At 38.9% G+C, this 22,896-nt stretch overlaps 1 pseudogene; it reads right to left on the bottom strand.

The window, feature by feature from the left end:
• Window positions 1–22,138: 22,138 nt before the first annotated feature.
• On the bottom strand, window positions 22,139–22,794 carry LOC112615962 (annotated as a pseudogene).
• Between the last annotated feature and the right edge of the window lie 102 nt (window positions 22,795–22,896).

Genomic DNA, 22,896 nt, shown 5'->3' on the forward strand with positions numbered 1-22,896 from the left:
ATATTCACACATATATATACATATGTAGATATATAACATATATTAGCTCTTTGTGTTAGGGATATGTTGCAAATATGTTTTCCCCATTATAAGTTTTCCTTTGACTTATCTTCATTTTCATACAAACAGTTTCTGTTTTATTTGCAATTTTATCAATATTTTCTGCTATGACCTCCAAATTTTCATTCAATATGAAATATTTGGAATGTCTTTGTGTACACGAAACTTAAAGAAGATATGACCTAAGTTTTCTTTTAGTATGTTGTCATATTTTTTTCAGTTAGACCTCTAAATCATTTGGCATAAAGTGTTGTTTGTATTGTAAGATATAGAACTATTTTTTCTTTTTCCAAGTTTCTATGCAGTTGTCCCAGTGAAACAATAAAAATCCATTTTTTTCTAGTGATTTGATTTTCTTTAGTGATTTGATTTGCCACTGTTATTATCTACTAAATATTCACATCTACTTAGACCTGTTTTTGGACTTTCTATTCTGTTATACTTATCTATTTGCTCTTCCATCTACCAGTATGTCACTCTTTTAATTATAGAGGCTTCTATGTATGTTTTATTATTGATGATTATATTCCCTAGTCATATTGTCTCAGTTTATTTTATTATTTTATTTTTTCTTCAACTCACCTCAGTATAAATTATTTTATGTTTATATATCTAATGGACCCTAAATATCGCATTGAAAGTTGATTTTAGGATAAGTTCCTGACAGCATCTTGTTTTCTTGCCTTTGAGTCTTTTTTTTTTTTTCTTGAAAGTAGAATGCAGCCAAAAAAAAAAAAAAAGGGTTCAATTTGGTTGGGTTTCAATTTAATGAAAGTTTTGTTGTATCTGCTTAATGGGTTAATAAAAGCAACTTTAGCACTAGGAAAAAAATTATTTTTTTGTCTCAGTTTTTTGTGTTCTTTCTTGTTTGTTTTCATATATGAACTTAAAGGTCAATTTTAGTGATACTGCAAATTCTTGGCATTTTTATTAGGATTCCAGTTGTGTTTTAAATTTTTCCTCATACTTTTTGCATATTTCTCATTAAATATACTTATAGGTAATCTTATTTAAAATTATTTTACATGAGATACTCTCTACTATATTTTTTCAATCAACAACAGTTTATTTTAATTTTATGTCAGAAAGTTTTAACAGCAAAAATTTTAACATGTGATGTTAGAAATGTTTTCATAAGATCAAATTTATTGTAAACATGTGTTTACACTTTGTGTTGAAATCCATTTAAACTTGCATTTTACTTTATTTTTAATTTTTGAAACACCAATATTTTAATTTACTTATTTAAATTATTTTATAAATTTCAACTTCTATTTTAGATTCAGGGGTACATATGTAGGTTTGTTACACTGGTATATTGTGTGATACTGAGGTTTGGGGTTATGATTGATCTTATCACCCAAGTAGTGAGCATAGTACCCAATAGGTAGTTTTTCAATTCTTCCACTCCTCCCTGCTCCCCTCTTATGGAGTCCCCAGTGTTTATTGTTCCCATCTGTGTCCATGTGTCCCAAATCTTTAGCTCCCACTGATAAATGTGAAGATGGAGTATTTGGTTTTCTGTTCCTGTGTTAGTTCACTTTGGATAATGACCTCCAGCTGTATCCGTGTTGCTGCAGAGGACACGATTTCATTCTTTTTTATGGTACATATTTTCCATGGTATATATGTACCACATTTTCTTTACCTAATCCACCATTAATGGGCATTTAAGCTAATTCCGTGTCTTTTCTATTGTGAATACTGCTGCTATAAACATACAAGTGCATACGTCTTTTGGTGGAATGATTTATTTTCCTTTGGGTGTATACCCACCAATGGGATTGCTATGTTGAATTGGTAATTCTGTTTTAAGTCCTTTGAGAAATCTCCAAATTGCTTTCCACAGTGGCTGAACTAATTTACATTCTCACCAACAGTGTGTAAGAGTTCCTTTTGCTCCACAGTCTCACCACCATCTATTATTTTTTTGACTTTTTAGTAATAGCCATTGCAATGGATGTGAGATGATATCTCATTGATTTGTATTTTTTTTCTTACACTTTTATTTTAGACTCAGAGGTACATGTGCAGGTTTCTCATATAGGTAAACTCATGTCACGGGAGTTTGTTGTAGATTATTTTGTCACCCAGGTACTAAGCCTAGTACCTAATAGTCATATTTTTCTGATCCTCTCCCTCCTTCCAACCTCCACCCTCAGACGCCTGTGTCTGTTTTTTTCCCTTTGTGTCCATGTATGTTCATCGTTTAGCTCCCTCTCGTACGTGAGAACATGTGGTATTCAGTTTTCTGTTCCTGCATTAGTTTGCTAAGGATGATGGCATTCAGCCCCAATTATCATTAATTGCAAAGGACATGATCTCATTCTTTTTTATGGCAGCATAGTATTTCATGGTGTATATGTACCACATTTTCTTCATCCGGTCTACCATTGATGGGCGTTTAGGTTGATTCCATGTCTTTGCTATTGTAAATATTACTGCATTGAACATACACATATATGTATCTTTATGATACAATGATTTATATTTTGGGTGGTATATACCCAGAAATGAGATTGCTGGGTTGAATGGTAGTCCTGTTTTTAGTTCTTTAAGGAACTGCCACACTGCTTTCCACAATGGTTGAACAAACTTGCACTCCTGCCAACATTGTATAAGTGTTTCCTTTTCTCTACAACCTCACCAGCATCGGTTATTTTTTTACTTTTTAGTAATAGCCATTCTGACTGGTGTGAGATAATATCTCATTGTGGTTTTGATTTTCATTTTGCTTATAATCAGTGATACTGAGCTTTTTCGTATGCTTGTTGGCTGCATGTATGTCTTTTGAAAGGGGTCTGTTCATATCCTTTGTGCACTTTGTGTGGTTGTGTGTGTGTGTGTATGTATGTGAGCAACAAGGCAGTTTATTTCACGTGGGCGTAGGTGAGCTGAGTCCGAAAATGGAGTCAGCCCCTTTGTGCACTTTTTAATGGGGGTGCCTGTTTTTTTCTTATAAATATGTTTAAGTTATTTATAGATGCTAGATATTAGACATTTGTCAGATGCACAGTTTGCAAATATTTTCTCCCATTGTGTAGGCCGTCTGCTTATTCTGTTGATAGTTTCTTTTACTGTGAAGAAGCTCTTTAGTTTAATTAGATTCCATTTGCCAATTTTTGCTTTTGTTGCAATTACTTTTGGTGTCTTTATCATGAAATCTTTGCCAGTTGCTATGTTCAGATTGGTATTGCCTAGGTTGTTTTTGAGGGTTTTTATAGTTTTGGATTTTACATTTATTAATCCATCTTGAGTTGATTTTTGTATATGATGTAAGGAAGGGAACCAGCTTCAGTCTTCTGCATCTGGCTAGCCAGTTATCCCAGCACCATTTATTGAATGAGGAGTCCTGTCCCCATTGATTGTTTCTGTCAGCTTTGTCAAAGATCAGATGGTTGTGGGTGTGCAGCCTTATTTCTGGACTATCTATCCTGTTTCATTGGTCTATGTGTCTATGTGTCTGTTTTTGTACCAGTACCATGTTGTTTTTGTTACTGTAGCCCTATTGTATAGTTTGAAGTCAGCTAATGTGTTGCCTCCACTTTTGTTCTTTTTGCTTAGGATTGCCTTGGTTGTTCGTGCTCTTTTTTGGTCTGTATGAACTTTAAAATAGTTTTCTCTAGTTTTGTGAAGAATGTAAATGGCAGATTTATAGAAATGGCATGGAATGTACAAATTGCTTTGGGTAGTGTGGTCATTTTAATGATATTGATGATTCCTATCCATGAGCATGAAATGTGTTTCTTTTTATTTGTGTCATCTCTGATTTCTTTGAGTAGTGTTTGTAATTCTCATTGTAGAGATCTTTCACCTCCCTGGTTAGCTGTATTCCTAGGTATTTTACTCTTTTTGTGGCAGTTGTGAGTGGGATAGCGTTCTTAATTTGGCTCTCCACTTGGCTTTTGTTGGTGTATAGGAATGCTAGTCATTTTTGTACATTGATTTTGTATCCTGAAACTTGGTGAAGTTATTTGTCAGGTTAAGGAGCTTTTGGGCTGAGACTATGAGGTTTTCTATATGTAGAATCATTTCATCTGCAAACAGGGATAGTTCAACTTGCCGTCTTCCTATTTGGATGCCTTTCATTTTTTTCTCTTGCCTAATTGCTGTTGCTAGGACTTCCAATATTATGTTGAATAGGAGTGGTGAGAGAGGGCATCCTTGTCTTGTTCTGGTTTTCAAGGGGGAATGCGTCCAGCTTTTGCCCATTTAGTATGATGTTGGCTGTGGGTTTGTCATAAATGACTTATTATTTTGAGGTATGTTCCTTCAATATGTAGTTTATTGAGAGTTTTTAACATGAAGTACGTTGAATTTTGTTAAAAGCATTTTCCACATCTACTGAGATAATCATGTGGTTTTTGTTTTTAGTTCTGTTTATGTGATGAATCACATTTATTGATGAGTATATGTTGAAGCAACTGCATCCCAGGGATAAAGCATACTTGATCATGGTAGATTAGTTTTTTGGTGTGCTGCTGGATTTGATTTGCCAGTATTTTGTTGGATGTTTGCATCAATGTTCATTAAGGGTATTGGCCTGAAGTTGTCTTTTCTGTTGTGTCTTTGCCAGGTTTTGGTATCAGGATGATGCTGGTCTCAAAGAATGAGTTGGGGAAAAGTCCCTTCTCCTCAAGTTTTTGGAATGGTGTCAGTAGGAATTGTATCTGCTCATCTTTTTACATCTGGTAGAATTAGTTATGAGTCCATCTGCTCCTGGGCTTTTTTTCTGATTTGTAGGCTATTTATTACTGATTCAATCCTGATTAGTGGTAACATCCCCTTTTTCATTTCTAATTCTATTTGCATCTTCTCTCTTCTTTATTAGTCTAGCTAGCAGGGTATTTATATTACTGTTTTTTTTTTCAAATAACAAATTCCTGGCTTTGTTAAAATTTTTAATGGATTTTTGTGTCTCAATCTTCGGTTCAGCTCTGATTTTGGTTATTTCTTGTTTTCCACTACCATTGGGTTCAGTTTGTTCTTGCTTCTCTAGCTTTTCTTCTTGGGATGTTAGGTTGTCAATTTAAGATTTTCTAACTTTATGATATGAGTGTTAGTGCTATAGATTTTCCTCTTAACACTGCCTTAGCTGTGACCCAGAGATTCCACTATGTTGTATTTTTGTTCTCATTAGTTTCAAGAACTTTATTTCTGCCTTAATTTTATTATTTACCCAAAAGTCATTCAGAAGCAGATTGTTTAATTTCTATATAATTGTATGGTTTTGAGCAATTTTCTTAGTCTTCATTTCTACTTTTATTATGCTGTGGTCCAAGAGAGTGGTCAAAATGATTTTAGTTATTTTACATTTGCTGATTGTTTTATGTTTGAGTGTGTGGTCAATTTTAGAGTATGTGCCATGTGGCATGAGAAGAATGTATATCCTGTTGTTTTGGGGTGGACAGTTCTGTAGATGTCTGTCAGGTCCATTTGGTCTAGTGTTGAGTTCAGGTCCTGCATATCTTTGTTAATTTTCTGCCTTGATGTATACTGTCTAGTACTGTCACTAGGGTGTTGGTGTATCCAACCATTATAGTGTGGGAGTCTACATTTATTTGAAGGTCTCTAAGAACTTGCTTTATGAATCTGGGTGCTCCTTTGTTGGGTGCATACATATTTTGGATAGTTAGATCTTTGTCTTTATTGATCCTTGTTGGTTTAAAGTCTGTCTGAAATCAGGATTGCAACCTCTGCTTTTTTTTTTCTGTTCTTCATTTGCTTGGTAGATTTCTCTTTTTCCGTTTATTTTGAGCCTGTGGGTGTCATTGCATGTGAGTTGTGTCTCTTGAAGATAACATAGTTTTGGGTCTTGCTTCTTTATCCAACTTGCTACTCTGTGCCTTTCATTTGGGGCGTTTAGCTTATTTACATTCAAGGTTAGCATTGGTATGTGTGGATTTGATTCTGTCATCATGTTGTTAGCTCCTTATTTTGCAGACTTATTTGTGTGATTGCTTTATCATGTCACAGGTCTGTGTACTTAAGTGTTTTTTTTGTAGTGGCTGGTAATGGTCTTCCCTTTCCATATTTAGTACTTCTTTTAGTAGTTCTTGTAAGGTAGGTCTGGTGGTAACAAATTTCTTTAGCATTTGCTTGTCTGAAAAGGATCTTATTTCTCCTTCGTTTATGAAGCTTAACTTAGCTGGATATGCAGTTCTTGGTTGGAATTTCTTGTTTTTAAGAATGTTGAATATAGGCCCACAATCTCTTCTGGCTTTTAGGATTTCACCTCAGAGGTCCATTGTTAGTCTGATGGACTTCCCTTTGTAGATGACCGGTCTTTTCTTTCTAGGTGCCTTTAACCTGTTTTTTTTCATTTCAACCTTGTAGAATCTGATGATTATGTGTCTTGTGGATGATCTGGTGAAGTATTTTGTGAGGGTTCTCTGCATTTCTTGAATTTGGAGGTTGGAATATCTAGTTAGATTGGAGAAATTTTTATGGATCATATGCTAAAATAATGTTTTCCAGGTTGGTTCCATTCTCCCTATCTCTTTCAGGGACACAAATGAGTTGTAGATTTGGTCTTTTTACATAATCCCGTATTTCTCAAATATTTTGTTCATTCCTTTTTATTATTATTATTATTCTTGTCTGTCTTGTTTCAGAAAGCCAGTCTTAAGCACTGAGATTTTTTCCACTCCTTAGCCTATTCTACTATTAATACTTGCAATTGCATTATGAAATTCCTGTAGTATGTTTTTCAGCAATATTAGGTTGGGTTATGTTCTTTTCTATACTGGCTATTTTGTCTATCAGCTCCTGTATTATTTTATTGTGATTCTTAGCTTCTTTGGATTGTGTTTCAATGTTCTTCTAAATCTTGATGATCTCCATTCCTATCTATATTCTGAATTCTATTTTTGTCATTTCAGCCATCTCAACCTGGTTAAAAACCCTTTGCTGCAGAACTAGTGTAGTCATTTGGAGGAAATAAGGCACTTTGGCACTTTGGCTTTTTGAATCTTCAGAGTTCTTGTGCTGGTTCTTTCTCAACTTTGTGGACTGATGTTTCTTCAGTCTTTAAGGTTGCTGTCTTGTGGATTTTTTTCTTTTATCCTGTTTGATCACCTTGGGGATTTGATTGTAGTACACAGTGTGTTCAGTTGACTGGCTTCATTACTTGAAGATTTTAAGGTGCCAAGGAAAACTTGGGACTCCTGGACTGTATGCTCTGTCTCTGGGGAAGTGGTAGCAGGCTCCAGATTTGACCTCTGGCTCCTTGAGGTAAGGAACCTTCTCTGCTGGAGGGGCTGAGGTGTTCCCAGATGCTGGTCACAACACTCCAATGGTTGGTACCAGCCAAAGCATTTTGCAGGGTAGTGGCAGTGGGATCGTCCTTGTTTGCATATGCTGGCAGCAGTGGCAGTAGCAACACAGCAGGTTTCTTGCTTGTTGGCAGTGGCAAGGTGGTAGCAGGCACAGGGGTGCTGGCCTCCATGTAGGCTTTTGCAGCCACAGTGGTGGCAGTATGGCTCCTGGGCAGGGGCCCCTGCTGGGAACTGTGCAAGTATTCGTGACAGTGGTGGTATTAACATGGGGGTGAGGTGCTGGTGGTTGCAGGACTGTGTGCACCTTCTGTGTGCATTCACGCTGGCACTGGTTGCTGCTCAGGGCTGGAGGTGGGTTAGCTGTTTTCTGTGCCTAGTTTTGTCTTGGCAGCCTCAGTGCAGGGGCAGGGCACTGGTGGGGGTGGGGCTGATGGGCTCCATGCCCACCAATGCTCCCATGACAGTGGCAGTGCAGGGGTGGGAGTGGGTGAAGTGCATTCACACCAACAGCAGTGGCATGGCAAGGTGCATGCACACACATGCACTGGTGGGGAAGGAAAGGAAAGGAAAGACTAGATCGGCTCATGCACACATGTGCCGGCAAAGTGATTGGGTGATGGGGATGGGCAAATATCTGGAGGCAAAGTGGTATGTGGGAGACTCTGCAGTTGAGAAATGGTACAGGTCGGCTGGTGTGTCCACTGGGGCTGCTCTGCTGGAGCACTCTGCTGTCAGGTGTGGTCTGCCAGTGCTAGAGCTATGATGTGGCACCCCAGGAGGTACCTGGGGGCTGCACTGCAAGCAGGTGTGGCTAAGCTGGGGCCCTAGGAGAGGCCAGCAGACCAAAGAGTGCTCTGGTCGGACTAGCCCCATCTCATGGGCAAGACTGCCCTTCAGAGTTCAGGCCCAACAGTTCCCCTAGGGCTAAAATCTATGGGAGCAAGTCAAGCCTAAGTGGATGGGTGTCCCTGACCATGCTCCATTACAGAGACTCTCACATCGAATCCTCTAGGCTCCATACTGGCTGGAGTTCTGCCTCTACCACTTCCCTAAGCAGCTTTCCCTGCCAGCCCAAGTTTCTGTGGTGGTCAAGGGATGTCCTCCTGCTGGGATTCCAGAGGGCTGTGGTGAGAGCAGGTTGCTCCTTGCCTGTTCAACTCATCCCCTCTGCAGGAGTTGTTTGGGGCCAGGAATTAATCCTGGTGCACCGTAGCTTGGTGCAGGGTTCCCAGCTTCCTCCCTGTTTTTTCTTCCTCTTTGTCTTCCCTTCATCCACTCTCAATGCTTTCCCTCTGAAGATCTGCTAGGAGAGCACCAGTCTTCCCAATATCCTGGCCTGTCAGTGGGAGATGTTCCTCCCGGCTGCATTCAGCTTCCTCCCCTTTTTGTCTTCTTCTTTGTCTTCCCTTCATCTACTCTCAATGCTTTCCCTCTGAAGATCTGCTAGGAGTGCACCAGTCTTCCCAATGTCCCGGCCTATAAGTGGGAGATGTTCCTCCTGGCTGCATTTAGACAACCATCTTGGAACAGGAATATTTGTGCCTCCAACGGGCTGGTTTCCTCACCTTTTAATCCTCAGAATTGTGATTTTTTCTTTGCTTTCCTTTCTAAAGTACTTCTGCTTTGGTGGAGCACTATTTTTCCCTTTAATCCTCTTCCCTTCTTTCCTTTATGTAAGTCAAATGAATCTCCCATTTATCCTAAACAACCTCAGAGAGAGCCTAGTTTGTTCCTTTTGTTGTTGTTGTTCAACTTATTATTTTAGTAAAATCAGAATAAACATAGCACATGCACTGCTAGCATCTAAAACTAATATAGTAAGCAATTACTAAACTTCCAGTGACTAGAGGTTCAATGATTACATTCAGCAATTCCATTCTTTATTTACTGAAAATATTGCTGGCTGATAAAACTGAACGTAAAAGTCATTGATGATGGCAATACACAAAAATAACCACATTTGAGGATTGCAAATATGCCAGATTATCACTGAAAACCAAACCAAACAAAACACAAAACTAAACAAAACTCAGAGAACCTTTGTGGATGTGGGCACTTCATATCAGTGTTTAGAAGTGTTTCATTAATGTCTTATGACAAGTATATCAAAACCTTGGCATATTTTAATTTCAAGTTGACAATTTTGTCTTAAATTTTGTCAGAAAATTATAGCTATATTGCCAATGCTGAATCTGCTTAATTTGACCCAAGTTTAATAAGACTTAACATTAGAAGCTCACACTACCCCGAAATACATTATTTCTCATATGGTGACATGCAACATTCAAGTGCCAGTGTTTTTTGTACTGTCTTTTGGTCAAGTTTCTTTAACCTTTCAAAGAATCGTTTTTAAGCTTATAACAATAAATATTTGTCAAAAATGTTTAATAAATATTACACAACTAGCAGCAAAATATCTAAAATCTGTTGTGTGCAGATAGTTTTCTTCTCAACTATTATTCCATGCTCCCAAATTAAATTTTAGAATCTACTTCTTGACAAGCTGCATTCAACAATCTCCGAGAGACAAAATAAGATTGGAGGTTTGAGGATATGCACACAAGACATACATGTAAAAGTCTCTGAATGTGCAGTAAAATAAGAACTTTGTAAAACGTTATAGGTAAAATGTACAGGAGACTAAACCTATACTAAATGAAATAGCACCATAACAAGTGACCTCAATACTGTCAAGTGCACCTATTTATAAGTTTTAGAACAAGGTGCAATACACCTGAAAATCGATTGCACTTTAAGAAATTGTTGCCAACTTCTTATACCACTGTAAACATTCATTTCTGTCCACAAAATCAGTACAGAACTCCAAGTGGGAGAGGCATTTTTAGTGGTGGACAATCATGTTTGGCCAAATTGAGCATAAGAGACTATAAATACAATGGAAACCTATGTAAATAAAATATACTAAAACTGCAGTATATAGAACGCACACCTTGTGCAGCTTAGTACATATTTACAACCTGTGTAATCTCAACTATTTCTGTTTGTTATCCTTAGATTTACAAAGTCTACATGTATAAGGCACTTTAACATTTTGATGCAGCTTTTTTTTTTTTTTTTTTTGAGACGGAGTCTCGCTGTGTCGCCCAGGCTGGAGTGCAGTGGCCGGATCTCAGCTCACTGCAAGCTCCGCCTCCCGGGTTTTTACGCCATTCTCCTGCCTCAGCCTCCCGAGTAGCCGGGACTACAGGCGCCCGCCACCTCGCCCGGCTAGTTTTTCGTATTTTTTAGTAGAGACGGGGTTTCACCGTGTTAGCCAGGATGGTCTCGAACTCCTGACCTCGTGATCCGCCCGTCTCGGCCTCCCAAAGTGCTGGGATTACAGGCTTGAGCCACCGCGCCCGGCCTTTTGATGCAGCTTTAACAGAGCAATATGAATCTGCATTAAGTTAAAGCCTGCTGCATAATCCTTCCTGTTCATACTCCTTTTTTTTTTTTTTCAATTTTACTTTAAGTTCTCAGATACTTGTGCTGAATGTGCAGGTTTGTTACATAGGTATACATGTGCCATGGTGGTTTGCTGCACCTCTCAACCTGTCATCTAGGTTTTAATCACTGCATGCATTAGATATTTGTCCTAATGCTCTCTGTCCCCTTTACCCCCACCCCCTGACAGGCCCTGGTGTGTGATGTTCCCCTCCCTGTGCCCATGTGTTCTCATTGTTCAACTCTTACTTATGAGTGAGAATATGCAGTGTTTAGTTTTCTGTTCCTGTGTTAGTTTGCTAAGGATGATAGTTTCCAGCTTCATCCATGTCCCTGCAAAGGACATGAACTCATTCTTTTTCTTATGGCTGCATAGTATTCCATGGTGTATATGTGCCATGTTTTCTTTATCCGGTCTATCATTGATGGACATTTGGTTGGTTCCAAGTCTTTGCTATTGTAAATAGTGCTGCAGTAAACATACATGTGTGTGTGTGTCTTTATAGTAGAATGATTTATAATCTTTTGGGAATATACTCAGTAATGGGATTGCTGGGTCAAATGATATTTTGGGTTCTAGATCCTTGAGGAATCACCACAAAGTCTTCCACAGTGGTTGAACTAGTTTACCCTCCTACCAACAGTGTAAAAGTGTTCCTATTTCTCTGCATCCTTGCCAGCATCTGTTGTCTCCAGACTTTTTAATGATTGCCATTCTAACTGGCGTGAGATGGTATCTCGTTGTGGTTTTGATTTGCGTTTCTCTAATGACCAGTGCTGATGAGCTTTTTTTCATATGTTTGTTGGCTGCATAAATGTCTTCTTTTGAAAAGTGTCTGTTCATATCTTTTGCCCACTTTTTGATGGGGTTGTTTGTTTTTTTCTTGTAAATTTGTTTAAGTTCCTTGTAGATTCTGGATATTAGACCTTAGTCAGCTGGATAGATTGCAAATATTTTTCTCCCATTCTGCAGGTTACCTCTTCACTCTGATGCTAGTTTCTTGTGCTGAGCGGAAGCTCTTTGGTTTAATTGGATCCCATTTGTCAATTTTCGCTTTTGTTGACATTGCTTCTGGTGTTTTAGTCATGAAGTCTTTGCCCATGCCTATGTCCTGTTGTTGCCTAGGTTTTCTTCTATTGTTTTTATGGTTTTAGGTCTTACATTTAAGTCTTTCTTTCCTTTTCTTTTTCTTTCTTTTTTTTTTTTTTTGAGATGGAGTTTCGCTCCTGTTGCCCAGGCTAGAGTGCAGTGGTGCCATGTCGGCTCCCTGTAACCTCCGCCTCGTGGGTTCAAGGGATTCTCCTACCTCAGTCTCCCAAGTAGCTGGAATTTCAGGCATCTGCCACCATGCTGGGCTAATTCTGTATTTTCAGTAGAGACAGGGTTTCTCCATGTTAGTCAGGCTGGTCTTGAACTCCCGACCTCAGGTGATCTGCCCACATCAGCCTCCCAAAGTGCTGGGATTACAGGCGTGAGCCTCCGCGCATGGCCATGTTTAAGTCTTTAATCCATCTTGAGTTAATTTTTGTATAAAGTGTAAGGAAGGGGTCCAGATTATCTTTTCTGCATATGGCTAGCCAGTTTTCCCAGCACCATTTATTAAATAGGGAATCATTTCTCCATTGCTTGTTTTTGTCAGATTTGTCAAAAATCAGATGGTTGTAGATGGTGGTGTTATTTCTGAGGCCTCTGTTCTGTTCCATTGGTCTATATGTCTGTTTTGGTACCAGTATCATGCTGTTTTGGTTACTGTATGCTTGTAGTATAGTTTGAAGTCAGATAGAGTGCTGCCTCCAGCTTTGTTCTTTTCGGTTAGAATTGTCTTGGCTATATGAGCTTTTATTTGCTTCCATATGAAATTTAAAGTAGTTTTTTCTAGTTCTGTGAAGGAAGTCACTGGTAGCTTGATGGGAATAGCATTGAATTTATAAATTACTTTGGGCAGTATGGCCACTTTCATGATATTGAGTCTTCCTATCCATGAGCATGAAATGTTTTTCCATTTGTTTGCTTCCTCTCTTACTTCCTTGAGGAGTGGTTTGTAGTTCTCCTCGAAGAGGTCCTTTATGTCCCTTGTAAGTTGTATTCATAGGTATTGTATTTCTCTGTAGCAATTTTAAATGGGAGTTCACTGATGATTTGGCTCTCTGCTTGTCTATTATTGCTGTTTAGGAATGCTTATGATTTTTGCACATTGATTTTGTATCCTCAGACTTTGCTGAAGTTGCTTATCAGCTTAAGGAGTTTTTGGGCTGAGACGATGGGGTTTTCTAAATATATAATAATGTCATCTGCAAACAGAGACAATGTGACTTCCTCTCTTCCTATTTGAATACCCTTTATTTTTTTCTTGCCTGATTTCCTTGGCCAGAACTTCCAATACTGTGTTGAATAGGAGTGGTGAGAGAGGGCATCCTTGTCTTCGGCCAGTTTTCAAAGGGAATGCTTTCAGCTTTTGCCCATTCAGTATGATATTGGCTATGGGTTTGTCATAAATAGCTCTTATTATTTTGAGATATGTTCCATGAATACCTAGTTGAGAGTTTTTAGCATGAAGGGATGTTGAATTTTACCAAAGGCCTTTTCTGTATATATTGAGATAATCATGTGTTTTTTGTCATTACTTCTGTTTATGTGATGGATTACATTTATTGATTTGCGTATGTTGAACCAAATTTGCATCCCAGAGATATAGCCGACTTGATCGTGGTGGATAAATGTTTTGATATGCTGCTGGATTTGGTCTGCCAGTATTTTATTGAGGATTTTCGCATCGATGTTCATCAGGGATATTGGCCTGAAATTTTTGTTGTTGTTGTTGTGTCTCTGCCAGGATTTGATATCAAGATGATGCTGGCATCATAAAATGAGTTAGGGAGGAGTCCCTCTTTTTCTGTTGTTTGGAATAGTTCCAGAAGGAATAACACCAGCTTCTCTTTGTACCAAATTCTCTGGGAGAATTTGGCTGTGAATCCTTCTAGTCCTTGGCTTTTTTTGGTTGGTAGGCTATTAATTACTGCCTCAGTTTCAGAACTTGTTATTGGTCTATTCAGGGATATGACTTCTACCTGGTTTAGTCTTGGGAGGGTGTATGTGTATAGGAATTTATCCACTTCTTCTAGATTTTCTCATTTATTTGCATAGAGATATTTATAGTATTCTCTGATTGTAGTTTCTATTTCTGTGTGATCAATGGTGATATCCCCTTTAAAAAATTTTATTGTGTCCATTTTATTCTTCCCTCTTTTCTTCTTCATTAGTCTGGCTAGCGGTCTATTTTGTTAATCTTTTCAAGAAACCAATTCCTGGGTTTATTGATTTTTTGAAGTGTTTTTTCGTGTCTCTATCTCCTTCAGTTCTGCTGTGATCTTAGTTATTTCTTATCGTCTGCTAGCTTTTGAATTTGTTTGCTCTTGCTTCTCTAGTTCTTTTAATTGTGATGTTAGGACTCTGTGAGAGTGGGACCCGCTGAGAGACACCATTTGGTTTCCTGACTTCAGCCTGCTTTCCAGTGGAGTGAACGGTTCTGTCTTGCTGCGGTTCCAGGTGCCACTGGGGTACGAAAAAAAAACCTCCTGCACCTAGCTTGGTGTCTGCCTGAATAGCCACCAAGTTTTGTGCTAGAAACCCAGCGCCCTGATGGTGTAGGCACAAGAGGGAATCTCCTGATCTGAAGATTGCAAAAACCGTGGGAAATGTGTAGTATCTGTGCCAGATAGCACAGTTCCTCATGGCTTCCCTTGGCTGGGAAAGGGAGGCTCCCTGCTCCTTGCACTTCCCAGGTAAGGCAGTGCCTCACCCTGCTTCTGCTCGCATTTCATGGTCTGCACCCACTGCCTAACCAGTCCCAATGAGAAGAACAGGGTACCTCAGTTGGAAATGCAGAAATCACCTGCCTTCTGCATTGGTCTGGCTGGGAGCTGCAGACTGGAGCTGTTTCTATTCGACCATCTTGCCAGATCCTACCTCTCCCCACTTTTTTTTTTTTCATACTCCTTCTTGACTGAAAAACATCAACACTAGCATGTATTGAAGACCAGAATCTGACCAGGCCTGTGATGAGAACTGGTCATTGACATTGTCAGCCATTCTAACATTTCAAATGTGTTTGTGGCAGGTATTGAAAAAACCAATTAAATGAAACTCCCCCCCCCTTTTTTTTTTTTTGAGACAGAGTCTCACTCTGTCACCCAGGCTGCAGTGTAGTGGCATGGTCTAGGCTCACTGCAACCTCTGCCTCCTGGGTTCAAGCAATTCTCCTGCCTCAGCCTCCCGAGCACCTGGGACTACAGATACATGCCACCATGCCTGGCTAATTTTTGTATTTTTAGTAGAGATGGGGTTTTACCCTGTTAGCTATGATGGTCTTGATCTCCTGAGCTCGTGATCTGCCCACTCTGACCTCCCAAAGTGCTGGGATTACAGTTGTGAGCCACTGCACCCGGCCCATTTGCCTAGCTTAGAATAAATTGCCTGTATGTTAAATGTGAAATTGCTGTATTTACTTGAATTAACTTCAAAGAGTGCTTTCAAAAATGTTAATGGGTATATTGATATATCCCACGTCATCATGATTGGACTGGCTTATTTAAAGAGTATAAGGTTCTAAGTGCCTATCCAGGATAGAGTGAGCAAGTTCAAACTTAACTTAGTACAGGTTGACCACATAAGAAACTATGTTTTAATGCTTTAAAATGTTTCCCTAGCTCCCAAGTCTGCAAGAATCAAACAGTCCTAATGCAGGCTACTGCCTAAGGGTTTTTCTCCTTCTTATATTTATGGATGCATTGATTATTCCTGTTAAAATTGTGTCACACCTATATGCCAAGGTTTGATTTTAGCCAAATTTTAGTAAATTTATTTTGTCAAAACAATTGGTATCTTGAGCATTGCTGAGCCAACAGGACATCAAAGTAACAAGTTGTCTAAAGTTAATGTTACAGTACATTAACAAACAAATCATCCTCAGTCACAAATTATAAATGCAGCTTAGGGTGGGACTAAAGTAGGAGGGGAGAGTTAAACCCAAACTACAGCAATTAAGTCCTGAAACCAACTTCTGAATAGGGCTGCTGATTATTCCTTTCATTTCTTCTTGTGATTTTTGTAAGAGTTAAAGAAAAAGGAAAGAAATATTAATCATGGCTGGCAGTTAAATACAGGTTTACTTTAGGTAAAACCTGAGAGGGGCTTCTGGCTGATTTCAATCAGGAGTGCTTTTTCTACAGACTAAGAGTATATATTGGTTTTAGGGTGAGGAGCTTATTACAATCTTGGAATGTTTCTGTGTGAGAGAAGTTTTATGGCAGGGTTGAAATGTCTCTGGGAGGAGGGGAAGTTATCTTGGAACAGACATCTTTCTGGCCAGAGGGAGGTTATCTTGAGGCTGGCATCTTCCTGGCCAGAGGGGACTTATCTTGGGGCTAGCATGTCTGTGATTGGGGAGGAGTTTGGGATGTTTCTGGTTGGAGATGTTATTGTGGTTTATGGTTGCAGTGATCTTAGCCATTAGGCTGATGACCTTTGGATTTAGGCAATTTTTTATTAAGGTGAACTTTAGAATGAGGGGCTTGTCCAATGCTCCTGCTCTGTCAACTTTGAGCTCCCTTGAATTTTCAGGAATGTCACAGCTGGTAATGTACTGCAATTTCTTGAAGTTACACGATATAGTCTGGCTAAGTTACATGTGGTTCCCATATTAGCTTGTTTGCAAGGGTGACTTTGTGGCAAAGCAGATTCAGTTGCCCCACAAGTCAGCCCCTTTGGAGTGATATGACTCTGACAACTGGAGGAAAACCAGGGTCCTTAGTCTCATGCCAATTTAGATAAAATGACACAGACACACGTGGAGTGGTTTTAAGGAGCAGAGAGTTTAATAGGCAAGAAAGAGGAAGGAAGAAGAAAACAGCTCCCCCTATACAGAGACAGAGGGGGCATTCAAACAAAGAAAAACCCCAAGTGCAGCAGAAAGTGGCTGCTTATATGAGGAGGCTGGAGGAGGTGGTGTCTGATTTGCATAGGGCTCAGGGGATTGGTTTGACCAGGCATGTCGTTCATGTAGCCCACAAAAAAAATGACCCTCCCATCCTAGCCTTTTGTTATGCAAATGCAGGGCACCATGATGTTCTAACATGTGGGCATATGGGGGGGTGGCCATGTTGCCAGGCACATGTGGAGGCAAGGGCAAGAAGAAGATGGTGGGAATTGTCATGTTTGGGTGGACCCAGTTTTTAATGGCCAGCATTTGCATATCAAAGCTTGCTGGCCCAGCTTTAAGAGCTGGGGCTTCCTGCTAGACAAAAAACATTTCTGGAGCTACTTTAAAAGAAACAAAAACTTTCCAAGGACCTTTTTCTCTCTATCTGCCTAAAATGATTTCTTTTTTTTTTTTTTTTTTTGAGACGGAGTCTCGCGCTGTCGCCCAGGCTGGAGTGCAGTGGCCGGATCTCAGCTCACTGCAAGCTCCGCCTCCTGGGTTCACGCCATTCTCCGGCCTCAGCCTCCCGAGTAGCTGGGACTACAGGCGCTGCCACCTCGCCCGGCTATTTTTTGTATTTCTTAGTAGAGACGGGGTTTCACCGTGTTAGCCAGGATGGTCTCGATCTCCTGACCTCGTGATCCGCCCATCTCGGCCTCCCAAAGTGCTGGGATTACAGGCTTGAGCCACCGCGCCCGGCCAATGATTTCTTAATAACTCCTATAACATTCCCCACTGTGGAGATGTCACCCCAACTGCTGTTAGGTGGTTTTGGGCAATGACTCTTTCTGACTACTTCCTGCTTGAAAAGGGGCATCAAATGGGGAACAGCAGCCAGGGCTCCTCCTGGGGTCAGTTTGAGGGTCCTCAGAAGAATGGCATGTCCATGCATAGTTCCATTAGCAGCACCAGTTGGAGTTTGATTGCTTCTAGGCTAGAGGAAACAATTTGAGCTATAGTATTGAGTATACAGGGTCCAAATATTAATACAAGACATATAAGCAAGAGAGTGCTTAATAAAGGGGCTAATCAATTCCATAAAGAAGACTGGAATTCATTAAAGAGGGATTGCAGCCACCCGAGGCTGAAGCCTGCATTTTCCCTGAGCCTGTCAATAATTTTGATTTGATCTTCAAGTACCTGTAGATTTTCCTCTACTTTAATAGAGGTGTTAATCCAGCAGCAGCATGTTTCATTTAAAAGTGCACAGGTACCTCCTACTTCAGCTGTAAGGACATCTAAGGCCCATCTATTCCATGCTACTACTGAGGCTAAAGAGTCTATGGGTAGTGTGCTTCTATGGCTCCTACTGTTGCCTTCCATCCTTGTTGCATCATAATGGCAAGGAGAGGAATACCAGCAAACCAGAAGAGACCTTTGGTTATAGAATTCCCTATTCATGGTCTGAGATGGGATTGTCATGTGCATGCCCTCTCCAATCTTCTCTTTCAGTTAAATCTCCATATGAGGGCATGAAAATGATAGATCTCTTTGTTCGGCATGTCCGAGATAGTACACTTTCTAAAAAGGAGCCTGGGTTAGGGATGTCTCCAGATGATGTGGCCATGTCACAGGAATTTAAAAATAAGTTGGAGAACATTGCTGCTATAGTGCGGTTCCTTAGTGTTATTGAACTGAGCAAACTGCTCAGGACAGATCCAGCAATTAGTCTTATTACAAATGGGCCATGGCTGATATTGTAGGAGCTAAAAGGTATGATGTATCACTAAACCCAATAAAAAGTCCTAGCAGACTCAGTTGGAGAATTTCCCTTTGGAGGTCTATGAAGTTCTTTGGTTTTATTTTCCCAAACAAAGAAACCTCTGGATTATGGGCACCCTATTCACTTTCATTACCTGGCAGAATTTGCAGGATAATTGCCCAGAACTAGCATATTGATCCACATTTTTACATTACCCATCCCTTTTTGTTCCTTCCAAGCTGCAGGAGATTGCCACTTGATTCACAGGAATAAGCAGTGTTAGTCTAAAATGTAGTCAAAAAGCTAAAAAAAAAAAAAAATTAATGAGACTAGGATTTAATGACAAATGTATGGTAAGCTTTGGAGCACAATTTCTCTCTCCAGTCCTCATTTTTGGTAAAAACAAATTATGATAAGACTGTGTGTGTTGTTTGTAGAATAAACTTTAGTCTTATACTTGGCCTGATTATTTGCATAAAACGCAGCAAAGCAAGAATGGTTATTTCTACATAGGCCTTTTAGATTGACCTTGATGGAACTCTGTTCCACAAGGAATCTCAGGTAAGACTTTTAAAGCCAAGCTCAGCCATGGATTTGTATCCTCAAATACCTGTGAGTTAAGTGATCCTCTCCTCTTGAGGTCCTAAGATAAACTTGGAGCTCCTGGACTTGTTAGAAAGTGACATTCTTTACTGACCACAGGTTAAGAACACTGTGTGGGGACTATGTAGACAGTGTATGAGGCCACTTTTCTCCAAGGGGCTCTTGTTGGCTGTGCATGTCAAGCTTGATTCCTTAAAGGGAAACACACCCTTTTAGTCAAAGCCTTGGTAAAATAACCAGATTTTCCAATTATGTCCTGTTGAAAAAGAAAAATGGATTCTTATTGCACTCACTGATGCAAACAACTATATTGCCATAAGCTAAGAGTACTCACAGATAGTTTCCGAATTCTAGAGGAACCAGGCAGAGAAAAACAAACATGCTTGAAATTTTGTTCACAAGAATGTACCTTATTCAATTATTAAAGGTAGTACATAGTTCAAAATAAGTTTCCTTGACTCTGAAAATCAAAATAAGGATCAGCAGTATTCCAAGCAAAAGTCAAAAAGGTTGCTTTAACTTTCTAAGTGCAGTCTATTTAGTTAACTCTTGTTTTGCTTGATATTTGTGAACGTGTCAGTTCTTTATGAGTCCTGTACATTCTTTCTCTCTTCCAATGTTACAATCTTTAAGGATATTAAAAACCTGCATTTGAGAACACCTGTTGAAGTCCTTAATATAACTTGAATATAAACTGTAAAATACCATATAATATCCTTTTGAGTCTAATGTTTACAGATTTTGCAAGATTAATATTTTCAATCTTTCTATAACTTGTTTAAACCTCTAGCTCTATCTTATCAAATTTAACATAATCTCTCATCCCAGGGCAAAATTTACATTTATCTGCTTTCTTATAATCTTTTACTGAAAAAAAAAAACCCCCACATTTTACTGTTTTTATATGCCTTGCATATAAAACTGTTTGGTGATCTCAAATACATGTTGCACTGTTAACTTTTAACAACTTCTCTTTTTGGTGAAAAAACCTGGTTGGTAAGTGATTTTAATTATGTACCAGGTGTGCATCCTAGGACCCAGACAGAAGTGCAGATAAAGTCTGACTTTTCAACATCTAGCTCCATGTGTCCCAGGCCTTACTTATCTGTAAAGCAGGCAGTGTACAACCTTGAAACATTTAGCAAACCTAGTATCTAAGTTGTATGATTTACATCACCTTTTTGCATTTTGATGGCACTTTCATTTTACCAGTAATCCTTAAGACTATTTTTATTTCTTAAAGTCATGTGAACTGAAAAGCATTTGATTTAAGGCACTTATTTTTCTTTTTTTTTTTTATTTTTTATTATACTTTAAGTTCTAGGGTACATGTGCATAACGTGCAGGTTTGTTACATATGTATACTTGTGCCATGTTGGGGTGCTGCACCCATCAACTCGTCAGCACCCAAACTGGTGGAGGTGCCGGGGTATTTTTCTTTAAGCCAATCAATTAGAGCTCTTTTTATAGACATTACACACAACACATATACAGCAACATGAACAGACAAAAGATTCAGTACTTGTAAGATTTTTTTTTTGCCAGTTTCTTTCTTTTTTTTTTTTAAACCTCTGCAATTATTAGTTTATTAGTATCATCCAGGTCTCAGATGTTCAGTATTCCTCCTGAAATTACATAAACAAATGCAAATGGAAAGAATCCAAGTCAAAATTATATAACAAAACTGCACTCCATCACAAAAGCGTGTAAAATTACAAGAATGCTATTTTAAAATACTGACACTTTAAGAAAACGATAATCTCAAAAACCACAAAATTCCCAAATTGTTCCCTAAACTGCTAAGCAGATAATGACTAATGAATTAGTTTGTTTTGTAAAGAAAAATCATTCAAATAAATTGAATAATTCATACTGAGATGCAAAGTTTCAGTGTCTTCTTTCCTCCTATCTACTTGGATTTATAAAGGGGCAAACCATAATATAGGAAAATATACCCTATTTTGAATGTGGCATCTTCATTTTAAAAGCTGGCCCAATTAATTAAAAATTATTGTAATGGAAAGTCTCGTTTCCTGAGCAGTCCATATTTAGATAAATGGGAAAAGACATCTATAGCCAGCATTTTCATAGTCTTCACTGAGACTAATGTCAACAAAATATTTAATATGGCAGTCTTGTATTTTAAGCTCACGCTTTTGGGGATACATTCTCAGGTCGTCTTTAATGTGGGAACTGCAAAATATAACTGCCATTACATGGTAATGGGAGTTAAAGAATAGAGTCCTCATATAAATGTTAGAACATACTTTTCTATTAGTCCTTCAAGGACAGACTTTAAAAATGTTTGATTCTAATAATCCCATGCTTTGAGTAGATTGATTACTCTTCAGTTTGTAAATGTAAGTGGGCTATGTGAAATTTCTTAACTGATCAAGATTTTGGATGTTCAGTTATGGATGAAAACTATCTCAACTTAACTTTACCCCATTATGGTATGCAGGGTGTGTAGACAAAAGCTTTTTATTAGCTAACTATATGAAAGGATAAACGCTGTAATAATTCATATGATTCAAAATGGGCAAAAGCAAAACACTAGCTTCCCCTCAAGAAGAAAAATTTTAGACCTATGAAAAGCACAACAATACTAATAAAAATAATTGTATTTACTTAGAAGCATTCAGAATGTCAACTAAACAGCTGCAACTTTTTTTTTTTTTTTTTTTTTTTTGCAATTACAGAGTGGTATTCAGTTAACAGAACAACAATTATTTCGCATGAGCTGCGTCAGAGACAACTGAAGATGAAAAAGCTACCATCCCCATATATGACTAATTTGTGCTGTGCACCAACAAGAACCTGCTTTAAATTTCCATGCCAATGTACAACCCCCATAATGTACCAGGCAAGGTTAGTGGCTATTGAAAATACCACCAGGAGAGGGCTATCTAAAGACACATTTGGTAGTGTGTTAACTATACAAAAAAAGACACTGTACAGTTTAAAAACAAACCTTACACAGCCTTACGTTTCAATTTTTTTCTTTAAAAGGGGTGAGTTGTGTACAGGGGGGTTAAATGCTTTATAGACAAGAAAGAAACTGCACTAGAACCAACTTATTCATCATCATCTTCTTCATCTTCATCTTCTTCACCTTCTCCTCCTCCTCATCCTCTTCATCTTCCTAATCTTCCTCCTCTTCCTTCTTTTTCTTGCTTTTTTCAGCCTTGACAACTCTCTATTTTGCTGCATCAGGCTTTCCTTTAGCTCGATATGCAGCAATATCCTTTTCGTATTTTTCCTTCAGCTTTGCAGCCTTCTTTTCATAAGACTGCTTGTCATCTGCAGCAGTGTTATTCCACATCTCTCCCAGAGTCTTTGCAACATCACCAATGGACAGGCCAGGATGTTCTCCTTTGATTTTTGGGCAATACTCAGAGCAGAACAGGAAGAAGGCTGAAGGAGGCCTCTTAGGTGCATTGGGATCCTTGAACTTCTGTTTTGTCTTCCCTTTGGGAGGGATATAGGTTTTCATTTCTCTTTCATAACGGGCCTTGTCCACCTTTGCCATATCTTCAAATTTTCCTTTCTCTTTAGCAGATATGGTCTTCCACCTCTCTGAGCACTTAGAAAACTCTGAGAAGTTGACTGAAGCATCTGGGTGCTGCTTCTTATGCTCTTCCCGACAAGTTTGCACAAAAAATGCCTATGATGACATTTTGCCTCTCGGCTTCTTAGGATCTCCTTTGCCCATGTTTAGTTATTTTTCCTCAGCTAGGCACAGAGTCGCCCAGTGCCCATCCGACTCTCACTTGCCCCGGCACTGTCTCTATGGAGCTCAATGTACTGCAATCTTATTTGCCATTTTTTAAAT

Source organism: Theropithecus gelada, chromosome X (genome assembly GCF_003255815.1).
Source record: "Theropithecus gelada isolate Dixy chromosome X, Tgel_1.0, whole genome shotgun sequence".
Lineage (NCBI taxonomy): Eukaryota > Metazoa > Chordata > Mammalia > Primates > Cercopithecidae > Theropithecus > Theropithecus gelada.